Here is an 18,601-nt window from a genome sequence, read left to right on the forward strand (position 1 = left end):
AAAGGGACATACAAGAACCCAATGGAGCAAAGTAATATAACAAATTGTCAGTGTCAAATCAGTGAGGTCAGCTTGGGGCATGGCTGAGGGCAGTGATGGTTTTGTTGTGACATCACAAAGTTCAGGAAGTCCTGACGGCTCGTTTTAAGCACAGTTTTAGAATACAGACTGTGTGCATTTCTCTCTCTGACTGAGCGCTTTGATACTTTCACAGTATTAATATAAAACCTACACCTGCTTTATAATCACAAACAACATCTCACAAACATACAAAACAACTACAGTGAGGTGCATGAATGGCATGTGCCAAAAAAGCAGCATTCTGATTATAAAGGTTGTACGAGTAAGAGTTTTATGATGAGTTGATCTAGACTCTAGAGCGCCTTTCCCACATTTACATTAGCCTGAAGGACACCATAGGTTCTCCTACATGCTTGGAAAGAGATGGTGAGGGGAGGGCTTTTCAGTTGGTGAGTAACTGAATACCACTAGATGCCACTAAATCCTACACACTGGTCCTTTGAAGATATTTGTCCATCTAACGGGCCAGTGCCAGCCAATTCTAAATTTAATGTGGAAGAGCCTCAAAATGCAGTTCCTCTCACAGCCACTAGATTGTAGCTACAAGACAACTCAAGACTGCATAGAAATTAGTCAACAAGAAACAAAGACCACAAAAGAAATCTCCTTTTCAACTCAGCAATTTTCCAAAAATTGCTAGTGTCACCTTCGCTTGTGTATTCACTGGAAATGTTTTTAATTAGGTTTTTACTGGTTATCACTTGTCCCAGTAACCGAAACTGAATTGGAAAAATCTGGAAAAATCTAGGCTCAAAAGACCGTCGCCAGTATCACCCATGCGAAATGAGTGTTTACCTCACCAGTCTGTTTTTATTTTTTAAAGCCACCACTGTCTGTGTAGGATTTGCAAAATTTCTTACTTTGGTCTCATCTGCTGGTAAAATTGGACTGTTGTGATCCAAAGCCAGAGAGAATGAATGAGACTAAACAAGACGTGTACAATACCATTATCACAGGAGTGTTCTTCAGCTGTCATATCAAGCCACAATACAAATGGTTTAAATACACCCACACAAGGCTTTAAGGCATATTCCCATTGGAACAAGCCAACTGTCATCTCAGTCTCCCCTCTTTTCTTCCTCCAGTTGTTGCTACTACCTTATCGCATAATATATCCCGTCTCAAAGGAGTGTCTAAATCTACAGTCCAAACTCTGTGACTCTAGTTAGTTGTAGCATTAGCACTGCGAGCGCACGGCTGCCAAAACTGGGACAGACGAGTGAAACCAGGGTGCCCATCTCTGCAACAAGAAATTACTGGAGAAACACTGGTGTGTTCAGTGATCTAGATTCAGAGAGCACGGTACATTACACCCTGCGCTCAGGCTCCCCCCTCTTCCAATCCTCTGCTTTTTCAGCCCACTTCTTTCACTCCTCCCCTCATTCCTCATCTGTGGCCTTCAGTCACATTAACCAAACTGAGCAGAAAAACGGATATTACTGTAAAATCATAAAATGTGCTGTCAGCACAAGTTATAATTAACAATAGAGTTGAAGTGGTCTGAAGATGTGATGGTTAAAATTGGTAATCAGGCTCAGGACGGGGGGGGGGGGTTGCTGGGTATAAATTAATATTATGAGGATAAGTGAAGGAGTAGCAAAACTCTTATAAATAGCTGCCAAAGTGTTTTTGAGAAAGGCTCTTTACATCTTAGTTGCACTGCATGCGTGTCTGCACAAGATGCATTCAGGCATAGTAATGAGTTGTAGGTCATCTGTGTTTCGGAAGCATTCAGAGCCTCACACACAATCACGCACACGAAAACACAGAAAAATAAACTTGACGTGTAAAAATATGCTTCAGGTGAAAGACTGTGGAGGCGTTGGTCGGTGCTGAGGTGCGTTTGATGCACGTAGGGATGTGGATAATGTGAAGTGGATCCACAGGTAAAGGATTTTGAACTTGATCCTGACCTGACCTGTGAAAAACCGACCCATGTGCATGCATTGTTTTTAAAGCACAGCTGGATCTGATCCATACAAACCCAAGGATAATTAGACCCTATCCAAACTGTGGTCGGCCCAAACAGACCCAACAGACACTGACAGCAGCCTGATGCTCCAACAATTAATGAGTAGCACTGTGTAATTTTTCTCTGAAGCTCACAGTTCACACTCTCCATCTGCCTCATTTTTTCGCATGTGATGATTATGTAATCAGAGCTGATACACAGCAGAGTCTGCTCCAGTCCACTCAGGTATTAGATGCATCAACCAGGTGTTCTATAAATTACATTCACATATTCTGAACTTGTTGTCGGGAAACCCTAATCATGGAGTATAATCTTTGGCAACATTGTTTTCTACTGTAGTCTATCATTTATGTACTGTACACAAGTTGTAGGGAGGTGGTGAATTGTTGGTGTACAAAATGCAGGACTTGAACACCAGAGACCAGGTGTCACATCCAATAGAAGCACTTTGGATCACGCTTCTATTAAAACACCGTGCCCTCATCCCTTTGACTAAAAAAAAAACAAAACAAAACAAAACATTACTATTCCCTAACTTTAACAAAGAGCAGTGTGTGCTTTAGTTACTGCAAGTTGATCTTGTAGGAATGTATATTATAACATATAACATATATAACATTTTGTAACTTGGTTTCTTCCAAATATTTATATGTAACTTCGAGGTTGGACATACTGATGCAGAGAATGATCGTAATTTTGGGGCGAGGCTGGTGGACCTGTGAAGAAATATATGGCACAGCAACATTTGTAGAATTTGATCTGATGGAAGTAATCAGGGAGGAAATGGAGATGTTACATTTCCTTAGTCATGACAACCTTGCTCCAAATCTGCCTTTTGCTTCTTCTACTTCTTTTCATCTGAATTTCATAATGTAAGGTAACTCTTTATGTAATCTTTTTCATCTTCTCAGCACTGTTTAGCTGCTCCGAGAGAAGGAGCAGGGTCGGAACAACTATAGTGCAAGAAGCCAAATTCAGTCTATTAATGTCTCTGTCTCATTAGGGGGAAAAAAAAGGATTTTGGGAAACTCCGGTTCCCAAGGTTCTCCCACTGGAATGTCTGCTGTGGGAAAGATTCACAGAGTTGTTTGTGTTTACTAATATTTTGATGGCACTCTCGGAGGAAACTGTTTACACCCTGAAATGAATGTGTTGCTCCTGTAGGTTGATTTATGGAATGCTTCCTGTTTATAAATGTGATATGCAGTCGGTTCTTCCGCCAGAAAATGCAAAGCGATAGAAAAATGTGAAGTAAGAAATCCTGGGACCAAGTATAATTTCTTGTGCCAGGTGTTCCAGCGTCTCCAGTTTTTCTGCACTAAAAGAGCTTTGAATATAAAAGGACAAGGCAAGAACTCATCCAGTCAGCTGCGTTCCTGGGAGGGTTGAAAAAGTCTTGTTGACAAAAAAGAGGTCGGATGAGAGTTACTCAAACAAACAGTTCAGCCATAAGTACACAGACTTCTCAGTATAATGGCGGCACGCAGAAGGCCATTCCTGCGCATCTTGACTCGTCAGACCTTGGAGTACAAACGGATGGACAGGTAAAAACTGTTTCCTGCACCAACACATTTTTGTTCCTCCCTGTTGTTACATGATGGCAGCAGACATGGACAGATTATGAGACAATTGGCCCATGCAGGTGTTAAAGTTGATTAAAAAGTCCACCCAACTCAAGAGCCGTAGATCCAGAGAGAAGTGTTTTGCTCATTTCGTCTCTTTGTAGCGATTGTGCATGTCTTTTTGGTTTTGGTGCGTATATTTTTTGTCTCTTTTTGGTCCGTTTGTGGTCGTTTTGTATCATATTTGTAGTTGTTTTGAGTCTCTTGTGGTCATTTTATGTGTCTGTGGTAGTTTTCGGCCTCTTTGTGGTCACTCAGCATCTTCTTGTGGTCATTTTGAATCTCTCTGTAGCTGCTTTGAGTCTCTTTATGGTGATTTGATTGACTTTGCAACATGAAATGTAAACAGTCACTTCAAACAGATTCTCTGTGCCCAGTGGGCCCGTTCCTTAATCCATCCATGATCCATGATAAGATGAATCTGTGGATCTATCATTGCCGTTGGAACCATTTAAAATTTCGCAGAATCTTCAACACCTGTATCAGCATTTTTATATCTGATACATGTACAAACAAAAGGAGTCATTTCATTATCAGGCCTGTGTTCTACATCCATATGCTTGCTCCAGGGACTACACACATGCACCCACACACAAAGAGGAAAGCAATATCAGCTTTCACTACATCACCGAGGGTATACACTTGTCGTCTCATATACAGTATGCCCGGCATTATTCTCTCCATCTCCCAGAGAAGCTCCACACTGACTGGACATCATCGTGTCGGGTTTCACCGATATGATAACGGAGAAAAGCATGTTGGAGGGGCACACAATAACAAGACGGTGTTTTATTAATAACCGCAACTACTGATGCATAATGATATACCAAAATCAATTAAAGCTAAACTGAAATATTTATTATGATGGGGTTACAGTATACCCAGCCTTAAATGTACCACCTACAGTAGTACCTTCAAATTCAATGACACTGTGCTCAGTTTTCTGGTTGTAATTGTCCCAAAAAGAGGTGAAAGGGTTATGTCATTTTCATGTTATTGCCACATAATCTATAGCCATGGAGGAAGAAATTAATCTTTGTATCATAATTGCCCACAGTGTGTATTCGGTCTTTCAGAGCCTCTGCTCATTGCTCTACATTTTGGGAGATGAATAATAGTCACACTCCAGATCTCCCTCTTCAGCAGTTTGCCAGCTGCCATGACTCCTCTCTCTGGCACTCAGTTAAGTGTCTCAGTGGGTTTCAAAAGACTCTTTCTCACTCTTTCTCCTCTCACTCTACTCTATTTGAATGAGTGGCTGAATTTGTGCAACTATCTACTTATTGATGGAGCTTCAGAGCTGCACTGAGACTGCTGTTTGAGCCTGTATGTGTCTGTGTTTTCAGTGTGTGTGTGTTTGTGTGTGTGTGTGTGTGAGACCCTTTATTCAAGAAGCTTATTGATCGGAGGGTGTTTGGTTTCTCGGCGGCTCCTAAAGCGGTGGGCTCGTTTCCATGGTAACGTGACAGGCTGGCCGCGAAGCACCGGCCTTGGCTGTGATTAGTGTTGCTGGAGAGACTTGCAAACAGCCAGTCACTCTCTCTCTCACACACATAAAAACAAACACATAAAAACACACACACACACACACACACACTAAAGAGCAGACAATGGAGAGGTTTTAAATGTACCACTATGTATTTCCAGTGCTACCCAGAGTTTCTCTCTTTTATTTTCACAGTTGGAAATAATATGTATATATAACATAGAAAAAGCATTATCACTTTACAGTAAGTTGACAGAAAGTACTGTACATTAAAAACTGTAGCTTGCATTGGAGGAAATTTATCCCCTGAAGGCTGCTCGTGATGAAGTGTTACTTTATGTTAATTACCAGCAGTCACGGGTTTCAAAGGGATGCTACAACTTTCTGCTAATGTTTTTTTTATTTGTCTGCCAAGACACCAGTCCTCTGTCATTTTCACCTCCATCTGCATCGCTGCCATCTTTTAACTCTCTGGGAAGATGAGAAAACTCTGGCAGAGCTTGCAGTGTTTACAACAAAAGTGTGTTAGCATTCTGCGTTGAAACAGGAAATACATGAAATTGATACTGGCATGTGCACACATGCAGGATTGCCAGTTTGCAGCCAGTACAAACCAACTGGATTGATTTTGATCACACTTGTGAGACCATTTGTTGTCCAAACAAGTGAAAGTTTCCATACAGATTTGTAAACTGAAGGCTACCACACAGCTGAAATGAGCACAATGGTTTCACTATGTCATTTCCTTTGTCACAGCATCAGCTGCAGCCTAGACTTGCTGATGTTGTGATAGTAGATGTGACTTAAATGACTGGAACAGGAACAATAATTCCACAGAGGACGTGTCCAAACCCTTTTCACTACTATACATGTTTATAATGAGCAAATCTACTCTGCAAATTCAACTGTGATATTAACCTTGTTAGAGAACATTTTCTTGATGAATACAACATGATGACATGATGTATTATTCATTATTATTTTAGTGCAGTGTTTGACATAGTTATAATTGGGGAGTAAGCCGCCTCAAACATGACACATCTTTACATAGAAGTAAACAAAAGAGTTCAAACCTTTGATTCCAGGTCTCAGGAGTAGGCACAGATAACTGGTTATAGTTGGGGTAAGGTGGAGGTCAGGGTAAGTATCATTAGGCAGCACAGGTTGGGGTTGGTTAGGTTCAGGTTAAGGTTAAGATGGGGAAACAGAATCTACTCCTGACCAGTGGAATCTGACAACTTAAATAAAACTCAGACTAAAATGGCACAGGTTAAACTTCACCAAAACATTCAGAAACACATATTTACTGAATGTTTTGGCCACTTAGGATCAGCGGAAACCTTTAAAAGTTGACACATGTTCGCAAACAGCTTATATACACATCCAGAAGACTCAGAGCAGCAGCAGCATTAGCATTTATTTGAGGTCGCGCTCGTGTCAAACTTGGCCAATATTCACTCTCCTTTAAGCCACTGTTTGGGTTTGTTCTCCCGAAGGAAATATCTGTCTCTCTAGCTACTAAATGCTTTATCTGTCTTCTGTCTGGTGCTGGACATCAGAGCTGTTTTTCCTCTGACTGAACCAAAAAGTTGTGGGCCATAAATCCAACACGAGCTGAAAGACAGTAAATTTCCCCATAAGGGCTGGTTGGGGGGGGGGACGCGGAGTGACATGCAGTCACATGATTCACTGTTAATGTACAAATATTGACTGTAGCATTTTTACTGCACTTCTAACACTGAACATTTGAACCAAAACACCAACAGCACGGCAGTTATGTTTCTTTGTCTCAATGGAAATGCAATCGAACATGTTGCATGCACATTCATTCATATTGATATGCATTTTCATGCATATAGTTCAGCTGAGGTATTAGTCATTATGTTTGTTCAGAATCAAAGTTCACACACAAATATGTAAAAAAAAAAACAAAACAAAAAAAAAAAAAGCATGCATCCACACACAGTCTGTATTGTGCGGGAGTCATGCTGATCTGCTGCTATAAATAACTTGGCTCAGGAGGTTGTCGTGGCAACCAACAAACTGATGCCAGGGCGGGAACGCTCAGCCCCTTGAAGAGAAAGCACATTCACTGGAGGGACAAGCAGAGAAAAAGGAAAGATGTAAAGAAGAGGAGAGCGATGGGAACAGAGAGGGAGGTCAGGAAAGATTCCTGAAGATATAAAAGAGCAATATACAGTAGAGAGAGAGGAGAGAGGTGATGCAGAAGAGGAGGAGAGGGATGAGAGGAGAGGGAAAGATGTAAATGATAAGATAGAGTGGGGAGAGAAGGCTGAGAAGAAGGAAAACGTAGAGAACATAAAAAGTGGTGATGAAATGAAAGTACAGGGAATGAAGACAGCAAAAAGACAAAAGACAAGAGGGGAAGAGGGTGAGGAAGAAGGACTGGAAGAAGATCAAGGAGGAATGAGAAGAAGACCATGGGATGAGGAGATGACCAAAGAGGAGAGGATGGGCCATGAATAAGTAGAAGAAATAAGAAGGGAGAAGGGGATAGAATAGAGGGGAATTGAGGGTGGGGAAGAAAGGAAACGTTAGTCTGTTAAGTTGTTGGAGACATTAATTCATAGACAGCCTCCAATTTAGTCAGGAGCTTCAGAGCTAAAAGCTGGATACAATCGTCATATTGTGCATCTCCTCACCATACACACACTGTATGGTCTCATGCTGGTGTTGGTTTGGGCAAGGCCTCTGTTCCAGTTAAAGGAATAGTTTGGCATTTTTGGAAAATTAAACTGCCAAGAGTTAGCTGAGAGGATCAACACCGCTCTTGTACCTATAGCCGTTAAAAATGTGTCCAAAGGTAACAAAGCCCACTTACCAGCATCTCTAAAGCACACTTATTAACATGATAATGTCCAATTAGTTTGATTAATAAAATAAAGTGACTATGCTGGTTGTCATGGGAAATTTTAAATCACATACAATACTGGGATAGTATTGTAAATGTATGGCAGGTTTGGGGAAGGCTCTTTTTTTGTTCCAGCATGACAATGCCCCCTGTCCGGGAAAGTGAGGACTATAAAAGAAATGTTTCTCTGAGCTTGGTGTGGAAGAACTTGACTAACCTGACCTGACGTAACCCTAAGCCAACATCAGTGTCGACCTTACTAATGCCTTTGTGGCTTTTTCCAGAAGAGTGGAGGCAGTTACAGCAGCATAGCAATGCCAGGCTCTATCCCACATTATTGCCCCCCAACCTCCTCCCCTTTATTGGCCATGCCGGACAGATGCTGGTGCTGACCTAGACTCCGACTGCCTGCAACTCCCAGACTCATACAACGGCTGTCTGGCTTAATATGTGGTGTACGGCTGTGTGAACAGACACTAATGCTGACATGAAGCTTTAACAGGATCACAGGGAGTGGGGAGTGGGGAGTGGGGGGGAGTGGGGGTGGGGGGTGGGGGGTGGCGGGGTGGGGGGTGGGGTGGGGGTCACAGCTGGGAAAGGAAAGGGTGCCAAGGGCAGGATTAATGTGCGAGAGGGGGCGATAGAGAAGAAGGAGATGTTTAAATGAGTGGTAAAAATCAGAGAGGAAGGGGTCAAAGGGGGGTTGAAGGGCAGAAGTGTGGGGCAGCTGAAGTGTATTTGAAGGAAAAAAAAAAAAAGATGCCGGGAGACGTGCGAGGAGAGTGAGAGGGTTGACGGGAAAGCACAGACTGGGGACGATCAGGGAAAATGTGGGCTTAAGGAAGCGAGAGAAGGGGGTGCAGGGAGGATTAGTGAGGCAAGACAAAAGCCCAGTGCTGCAAAGGGAGCTGAAGCTTTTCATCTACATCCACCATAAATCATCACACCCATTCTGTGGCATCTTTTTTTTTCTGTCCTGCTTCATTCCGTGTTTATCTGTTTGATCACAAACACAGCCGGTGGAAAATCCTCTCTGTTGTTGTTTGCGTCCGTTCCTACACATCTCCTCATTTGTCAGTTTCTTTCCATTTCTCAGACTCCTTCCGTGTCTTCCCATTTCTCAGCTTCGCCCGCGTATCTCTCGCGCTCTACATCTTCATCTCTCCCCGTCTGTGTACATCCATTTGAAGGCAGTGACGGAGGATTTCCCCAGAGAAATCCCACAAGACTGAGGGCCTCCAGAGTGTTCTTCATTTCTTGCAACACAAGACACAAAAAAAAAAAAGAAGAAAAAAATCAAACTAAAAGTTTTGCTTCAGAGCCATGTTGGTATACAGTACATCCAACTTTTCAAACAAAGCATGGGAGTATGGGGGCAGACTGCTATTAAATCTGACATTTCAAATGTCTCCCTTAAACTGTCCTCTGGCTGCAGTGCTTGAACTATGTACAAAATATGGGAGGATTTGCTGCAGGAGAACAAGCAGTCTAGATTATAGCTTCCTTTATTACAGCTCTTGTGGTGTTCGGTGCTTTCCATACTCCATCTGAACGAAAGAAAACAGCCCGAGAATGCCAGCTTTTTAGTGCTGATGCCACATTTACTAAACACATTCAATTACAGATTTAGAAAAAATAAATAATTCACACTGAAAAGAAACAGAAACATGAGCCCAGTCCTATTCATCCTCGGGTATTACACAATTTCAGTACAATGGAGTGTGAAGCTTGACAAAATACAGCGGCCCAGTTTTCATGTTTATCAAAATGAAGATTGCTGCAAATTAAAAGCCAATAATACACTTTTTTTCACGAGAAAGTTACTACAGTTCGAAAGTAAAGGTAAAAGCTGATCGCACTAGAAATGTTCCACTCAGCTGTGTGCTGGGTCTGTGAGCGGGGATGATGATGATCAGATGACACCTCTTGAGGTGAACACTTTCAACTGAATGGGAACAGATGTTTTCTCAGAGAAGCATGAATGGGGGGCTGTGATGTCACCAGAGGATGGATTTAAATGGTTGCTATGGCAATGTCGATTAAGCTATACACTTTAAGACACTAATTGACACGCACAAACGAAAACTGTTTGAGGACTTTCTCTGACTGAATTAATTCTGTACTTCACTCGAGGCTGAAATTTCATCTTAGCCTCCATTATTTATGTCTTAATTTAAAAGCCAAATCCTAAATCTGCAGTTACCTTCTCCTCTTAATAAAACGCTCATCCTATGATTAACCAAACCTCAGGCAAATTAATCATTATTCTAATCTGTAATCCGTAAACCCAGTCTGGCCCAAAAATAACTCTCTAAAAATGCGAGGAGCAGCGGCAGCAACAGCAGCAGCAGGATGTCCTCAAAACACAGATTCCTCTCAGGTTTTCTGGTCTTGTGAGGACATTGTCCTAATAAGTATCGAAATGTACTCGCACATTCTGGCATACACAAACATGCAAAAATACACACACTATCACACACTTTGGTGCATTTTCACACATACGCCTCAGGGTGCTCTCTCACAAACTCTGTACCGTGTGGTCTGACCTAAACAATGTCAGAGGATTAAACACACACACACACATGTACACAAGCTGCACACACACATATACATGGTACAAACACACAAAGGTGAGTCGTGCTGCCTATTTGTGTGATTAAATCAGTGTTGTAAGGTGGAGGAGGCGGCATTCATCTCCATTAAGAGACTCAGAGGGCTGAGAGCTCATGGACGCACTGTGACTCAACACACACACACTCACACACTGGGGACACAAAGAAACAAACACATTAGTAATGGAGTTTGCTCAGGGCACTGAAGTGTCCAACACAGAAATATGAAAATGTGAAACTATCCAAATACTTTATATGTTTATATGTTTGTTTGAGTCAATTCTGCTTCGTAAATTTGCACATTTGGCATCCCACACAGAGGACCTGAAGTGTGATACAAACTATCCTCCACACCAAAGATGTAATTTATTGCCGGCCAGAGCAGAAATGTGCTGCCCAATAGGATAAATAATGTAGACTTACATCTGCAGGAGATAAATAATACAATATACAAGCTTTTGTTTCCTCCTCTCTTCCGTCTTCAAGCATCTACAACCTTTACTTCCCCTCCTCTCCTCTTGTGTTTTGTCACCTCTCCTCCCCTCACAGAGTCTCACAGGTCAGTGAACACAGCACAAGTACAAATGTGATGCAAATCTCACAGCCACCCGTCTGTGCATAAATATATTCCTCCATGTTGCAAGATCCATGTGCCACAGAATAGAGCAGAATAAAATACAATACATTGCAATGCAATATAATATAACATAATACAATGTCTCTTGAGCTTAGACTTTTATTAGCTGGGATGCTGATCCACCCCGCAAAAGGTCAGTGTTGTCTCATCAAAATGACTTTGTCGTCGTAAACGCCGTGGACTGATATGAACATAATGTTTGATTGCAATACTAAATGATTTGTTTAAGATCAGACACTCATTGAGAGGATGCTGCTGACATAAATGTCAACGCTGAAGTAATTACATTACCAGAACACGAGAGGGGTGTAACATAATATGCATGGCTTGACATCACTGCTCTGTTGATGCCACTGAAATGACTCCGTCCTCTGCAGTGACTCTGAAAAACATATTTACTGGGAGACGTTTTAGCCTTGATAAGAAAGATTACATCTTGTAAGCTCATTTTTCTCTAAATTTAATAAACTCTCAAATCCCTCCCCCCAGAATTGACCAAAAGAATAATAAAAAGTTAAACAAGAGCAATCAGCAAACTATAGACGGTGTTGTGACTCAGAGTCTTTCAAAACCCAGTGAACAGCTTGAGCAACTATTTAAACAAAGTGTTTCAGATGTAAAAATGAAACATGACTCAGCATTTGCATGGCCAACAGTATTCAAACTTATTCTGAAACTTATTCCAGTAGATAGTTGGTATTTCTGGCATTTGATTGTAGTATCATTATGTCTAACACTCACTGCACCTTTGCAATGAAATGACAACTTTTCATGCTTTCATACCGTGAGTTATCGCCCCCTATGCCATGAGCGGTGCAGCCAAAGCAGGAGACAGTAACAGTAAGAGTACAACAGTATGACAGTGACAGTAGCAGGAAGAGAGACAGCTGATGCCACCAAGTTCACAATGGTTGAGCTTTTCAACTTGCCACTGTAGCTTGTCGTGTGACCAAGGCAACAAAGAAAACCATTGCAGATGATAAATTCATAAAGATCCCGAAGTTCCGAGAAGGAACATCATCTGCGAAGTATGGTTTGGACCAATAAACAATGTTAATACATTTTCTTAGCTTAACTTTCTAGCTTGAATCCTTGATCGTGTCATATTGCAGTCACTCTACTTTACGTTTCAACCCACCAAATGAAGTGACATGATGAGAATAGTGGTGAAGGTGTACAGAAGCTGTATCCTGTATACTGCAGGGCTTCTGTAGGTTTGGATGTAGCCAGGAGTGCTGGTGGCAGAGATGCATCCTGCTGCCACACATTCAAAATGTCAGTGAGCAGCAGACTCAGCTGTAGCAGCACACTGTCTGAAACAAACCTTTACTGTGACTGTGACGTCATCATGCTTCAAGATAAGGATATCACACTTGCCAACTCTGCTTTGTCTCTGTGCTTTCAACACGCTTATTCATAAATCAGGATGACTCTTCCAACCAAACTACTGGCAGTGTGACATCACTGTGGCTTACTGTGACAGCATCATGGTTTTTCCGTCTTCATTTTAGAGACTTATACACACACTGTTTTAAAACATCAAAAATCCTTTAATTTATGGCTAGATAATGATCTGCCAAAGAAACACAGCATAAATTCAATTAAAAATAAACTTCAAGTTAATGGTCTACCAAGCTTGCTCTGAAACCTCTTTGTTTTTATAATCCTTAGAATATGAGCCTTACAAAAGAAGAACGGTGTACTCTGTTCATTACAGCGTCCTCCCAGGCCTTGTTGTGTGCCATCATTTTTCTCTAAGACAACTTACTATACCTGTAAGTTGTTTAAGAAATGATTATAAACCCTACTTTACAGGAAAAAACATCCTTTGATTTGTACTTTTTTGTCCAACAGAAAGTAAAGAGACATCATGATTATGTCACACTAATGATGCAGAGGAGCAGGAATCCCATTAGATGAGTTTATGGTGAGACATGCCTTTGTCTCTATTGCCCTCGATTACAAGTCAACAGACACTTTAGACACGAAATATCAAAGCCTATTGATGTCAAATAAATCAAAGGTACATTCTGGTGAAAAGTTGTCAAAATGACTAACAATTGATACTAAAATTTTGGCTTGAAATAAGTTGTCTTATTGAAAGGACACTGGAAGAAAGGCAGGCATAAATTCTCTGTAAGAATTTATGACGACAAGAGAGAATGAGTGGGAGGTGCGGCCTAAATTAAGAGAGAATCTAAGAACAAAGAGGATCGCCTGGAATTACCGCCTCACGGTCGTATGCCTCTGCCAACCAGTCAAGTTGCAGGAGATACGGTCATAATCTCCCTGCCTATTCCTGAGTTACAGCACTGAATAATAGCCACATGTGTTTTTTGCAGAACATTATGATGTCACAGTGAAGTTCACCTTTGACTGTTCGGATTTAAAATATCATCACTTCATCATTTTATCCTATTAGACATTTGTGTGAAATGGGGTTGTGATTAGTATATGAATTCTGGACTTATGGTCAAAAATGTGTTTTGTGAGGTCACAGTGACCTTTGACCTTGAGTCTAAGTCGGCGTTTGTGCCACTTGTAATGAAATGTAATGAAGTGTTCCTGATATATTGCATTCACAAGAAATGGGACGGATGTGAGGTCACAGCGACCTTGACCTTTCACCTCTGACTACCAAAATCTAGTCAGTTCATCCTTGAATCCTAATGAACATTTGTACCGAATTTAAAGAAATTCCCTCAAGCTGTTACTGAGATATGATTTAGAAGAATGGGACATAGGCATGTACGGATGGATGGACAGACGGACAACCTGAAAACATGGCTGTCCATCCACGGCTGTCAAAAGGCACAGAGGCATAATAAGTAGATATGAAGGCAGGGGGATCCAGAGCCTGAAAAACCGGATTATGCAGACAGCAAAGCAGCAATATTATGAAACCATATTTTTGCAGCTGTGGCCTTAGGCAACAATGTGAATCTGTTAGGACTAACACTCAAGTCTGGTCAGCCGTCTGACGAACCCACACAAACTCAGAGAGAAACTTAATAATGTGCATATACAGACAGATTACAGCAAACTCCGACATGAACTCATACTGTGTAAAATACATCATCAAGACTGCAGCCATCCACCTTCCACCAAAACTTTTCTCTTGAACTGATCTTTTTAAAAATAGAACAAACATGAAAGTCAGATGGGGAACGAGTCGTTTACCCCTGAGGTTTCCTACAACATTTAGTTTAACCTTTCTTTACAGCGGGTGTGTGGACTGATTACCCTTGCTAGCACCATAAACACACAAACAAATGTATTCATGCCTTGGAGGAGCCGTTCCCCTACTGTCAGACACAGAAAACCACCAATGTAAGACAACGGCATAGTGCATGTCAGCTCACCGTTATCAGCTTCCAATTCCATGTGCCGCATGAATGTATTAAACACTGTTTGAAGCATCAGAGTTGTGTGCAAAATTATCCCTTCTCTGGGTTATACACCCCTCAGCTGGCATTTCTTGTGTTACTTGTGTGGGCAAGGAGCGTTATATACTACATTGTATATAAAAAGCAAAAAACAGCACATCTATTGAAGCTGGTCCTGGATGCTACCAGGACCAGCTTTTTCAGGCTATTGTTGGCGGCTCTGTCATATCTGTGGAAGTTGCAACTTCAGCCCAACTTGTGCTCTGAGATAGTGTTACGTTCGTCAAACACACTATTGGTCCTCATCCTAAAGATTTAAAGTGAAATACTATTTGAAAATGCGAGCAATATAGAGTAAGTCTAACCTTTGTCTTGCTTATCCAAATGTATGTAAGCTAAGCAACCAAACAGTGATATGTTAGAATGAAATCAGAGTCTCATCTTACATTTTTTCCTGATCGTACTGATAATAACATCATAATAATGAAAATAATAATACCACTGACCGAAAAGCACCACGTTGCAATACAAGAAAAAGCATTTTCTGTATTTCCATATCTACCAGCCACATGGACCAACAGCTGGAGACGATGCTGAACTTTTCATCTGGAACATGTAGCTTTGGTCTCAAGTGCACATTTACAAACCCCTTTATAGGAGTGCAGTATTAAAAAGGAGCCAGCTAGAAACATTAAGTGTCACCTGGAAACCAATTAATGAAGCTAATTTAGCTTAATAAGCGAGCTTGCTACAACTGATAAAATATGCTAGTAACAGTTGTAATTTCAGGTGGCAAAATTGACAAAATTGACAGAGTATGCATGTCCGGTGTCACATCTACTATAGCCAGCTGTCTAACTGGCAAATATTCAGATGTGTATGTGAAAGAGGCAGGCAGGGGAAGAGTTTTATGGGTCTGGCAGAGCACGACGAGGCTTTCAGGTGAGACAATGCTTTGCATCAGTTTGCCCTCCGCAGCACACATGATTGCACTTATACTTAATTCCTCACCCTTCCCTAAAACCAAGTCTTAAGCCTCAAGTGAGGTCTGACCAAAATATGAACAGTTTCCAAAAATGTCCTCATGCTCAAGAAACTCACGAAGGTATAAGTACAACAGAACACACACACAGACTGCATCGATAAAAGCATTCACAATCTTTCTCTCTCTTTAAGTATCCTGCTGGGTCCAGCTACTTTCTCTTTTCTCTTTCACAGCACTATTTTAATATCGTCCCATTATTGCAAATAACACACACATACACGCACGCACGCATGCACGCACACACACACACGCCGTGGGGAATTACCAGCCATTAATTGGGATATTGATGTTGTAGTTGTGGCTGGGTCGCATGTTTCAATGAACCAATCACACCTCTCATTTCATTAGAACCACAACAACACTTCTGATACAGTGGAACCCTAAAACCGTGTGTGTGCATGCTCGCATTTGTGTGTGTGTGTGTGTGTGTGTGTGTGCTTGCTTTGTCTTCATGTGAATACATTGTGTGCGTGTGTGTGTGCGTGTGTGTGTGTGTGTGTGTGTGTGTAGGCATGCAGTGGTGTGCTGCTCTCCATTTTAATGGCAATTCCGACAGAGCCTTTCCCATCTCCCTGTCGCCATGGCAACCGAGCGGGTAAGCGGCCACGTTTGTCTCGGGGGCCCTGGCCTTCTTTTGCGTGCCACAGCTGCGCACACACATGCACGTACACACACATACACACAAACAGACCTGCAGAAATCACAATTATGAATACATTAGACCCCTAAAACAAACATTTGCTCCTCAATGCACACACATACTACATACTGTATGCACTTACAGCACCACCCCTCCACCCTCTCAGCACAGGGTTCTCCCCAAAATTATTCCCACACACCTCCCCCTCCTCCAAACCAGTGGCTGGGATTTCCCAGTTAAATGCTGAAAGGGCTTTCCCAACCGTTCCTCCCTTAACAAAAAGCTCTATAATATCTCTCACAGACTGTCTCACACATACTCTCTCACACACATACACCGACCAACCCTGTGGTCTAAACTAAGCTATTAGCATGGTCTTTGTGCATGAGTACTGAAGCTGGCTGACCAGTCAGTGAACTGGAATGAAAAATTAACACTCTCCTCTCTGATGTTTTATTCACACTGCTTATTGATGGCAAAATGTAAACGCAGCTGGACACTGTCGACGACTAATATAACCTCACATTTCACCTCACTCCACCTCAGCTTTACATACGCCAAACACACTAGCTCGGTTCGCTGCAAGCCTTTTACCTGAAAAGCACCAGCAAGAATCGACTGAACCCAACAGCTGGAAGCAGAATCAATGACCTGTGACGGGTGGTTTAAATGATGTTTTAACTCGGCACCACTTGAAACTCTTGATGCATAAGAGCAGTTATTTAAACTAGACAAACTATTGTAGATAGACCGTGTCTGTCAGCCTGATTCTGGAACTCCATGACCTATTCCTGGTCTAAAAGACCAATTCAGGAGAAATTTTATGTTTTTTTGAACAGAAGTTATTATGTTGACAGCCCTTTTATGCATTAACCCAAACAGGATCATGTTGATGTTGGTTACTTGTCAGTCGTCTTGTGGCAAGGTGAAAATCTGCAGCCACAATGTATTCATATCTGATATGTTTCAGAGGAAGGAGTGATTCACAGAATTTTCACCTTTACTTTTTTAACTGAGTGGAAATGATCACCACTGTAAGACTTTAATGACTTTGTGTTTTTATATACAAAACAAACACATTAAATTGCATGTATTACTATCATCACTTACTAACACCCCCCTTACTGCAGGTTAGGCTATATGTTAAAAGTGCATAATATACCACAATCTTTGCTCATAGTCTGCTATATAATTCTATCCTCCACCACATTTGTTTACTAAGTTTGACTTCGGAGGTTCATTCTTGACCTTTGGTAAACATTGGTGAAAAAAAAAAAAAAAAAAAAAAAAAACTGACCAGGAATCAGTGGACAGGTGGAGAAAGAAAGATCAAGGAGTTCATCCACATCCAACACCAAAGATGAGCCTTGAACAAGGACAGGAGTTGGAATCTGTGGCTGTGGGATGTGGTCAAAAGCTCTGGAAAAAGCTGGCAAGTGAACCTTTAATTTGTTTTATCACTGTTTACTGAGTATTAAAACCTCAACCCAAGACAATTGTTACAACAATATCAATAAGGGTGAACGTCCTCACTTCAAAGTATTGTAGGGATGTGATGGGAGAGACAGCTGCCAACAAAGAATTCATGCTGTGGTCGTTGGTATTATGGTTTATAGAGGAACATGAATAGTGTGAGAAAATGTACTTTCAGAGAGTATTTCGCTTATGAAAATCTAACATTACATATAGAAATGAAGGTTAAACCTGTGCACATGACAGCTATGAAGTACTATAAACTTTGACAAACCTCTGTCACCTCTATGTCACATGCTGTCATTTAATCTGCCCCTGACTGTTGCTAACTTACCCTTTAGTTTTCTATTTTGATGACAGACTTGTGACACTGCCCACTGCTTAGAGCTGCAGTGAGATTTACCTGCTGCTTTAGCCGCAGCTGCACTGCAGATGAGAGAATGGGGGCTCTCTTGTTTAATTTTTCATTTGTTTTAATAACTTTGCCCTGACAAGAAGGATATGATCATCCTTCATCATCACACAAATCCTCCCCAGGATGTTAATGAATTGTTTATCACCTCTGCTGTGGCAAACACGCATATTTGCGAAAGTGAAGTGGGTCACACTCCTTGTTGGCTGTATCAAAGTTTGCTATCTGCTGTGCTAACTGACTTTGTTCATGACAAATCCCAGCTCGGCATTCAGTAGTTTAAATGTGCATTTTTTATTTACTTTAACTGTAAATGTATGCGTGCTCCTCATAAACGTACAGATTAATTGTTATTACAGTAGT

This window comes from Seriola dumerili, unplaced genomic scaffold (genome assembly GCF_002260705.1).
Source record: "Seriola dumerili isolate Sdu_G_001 unplaced genomic scaffold, Sdu_1.0 BDQW01000874.1, whole genome shotgun sequence".
In the NCBI taxonomy this organism is placed as follows: Eukaryota; Metazoa; Chordata; class Actinopteri; order Carangiformes; family Carangidae; genus Seriola; species Seriola dumerili.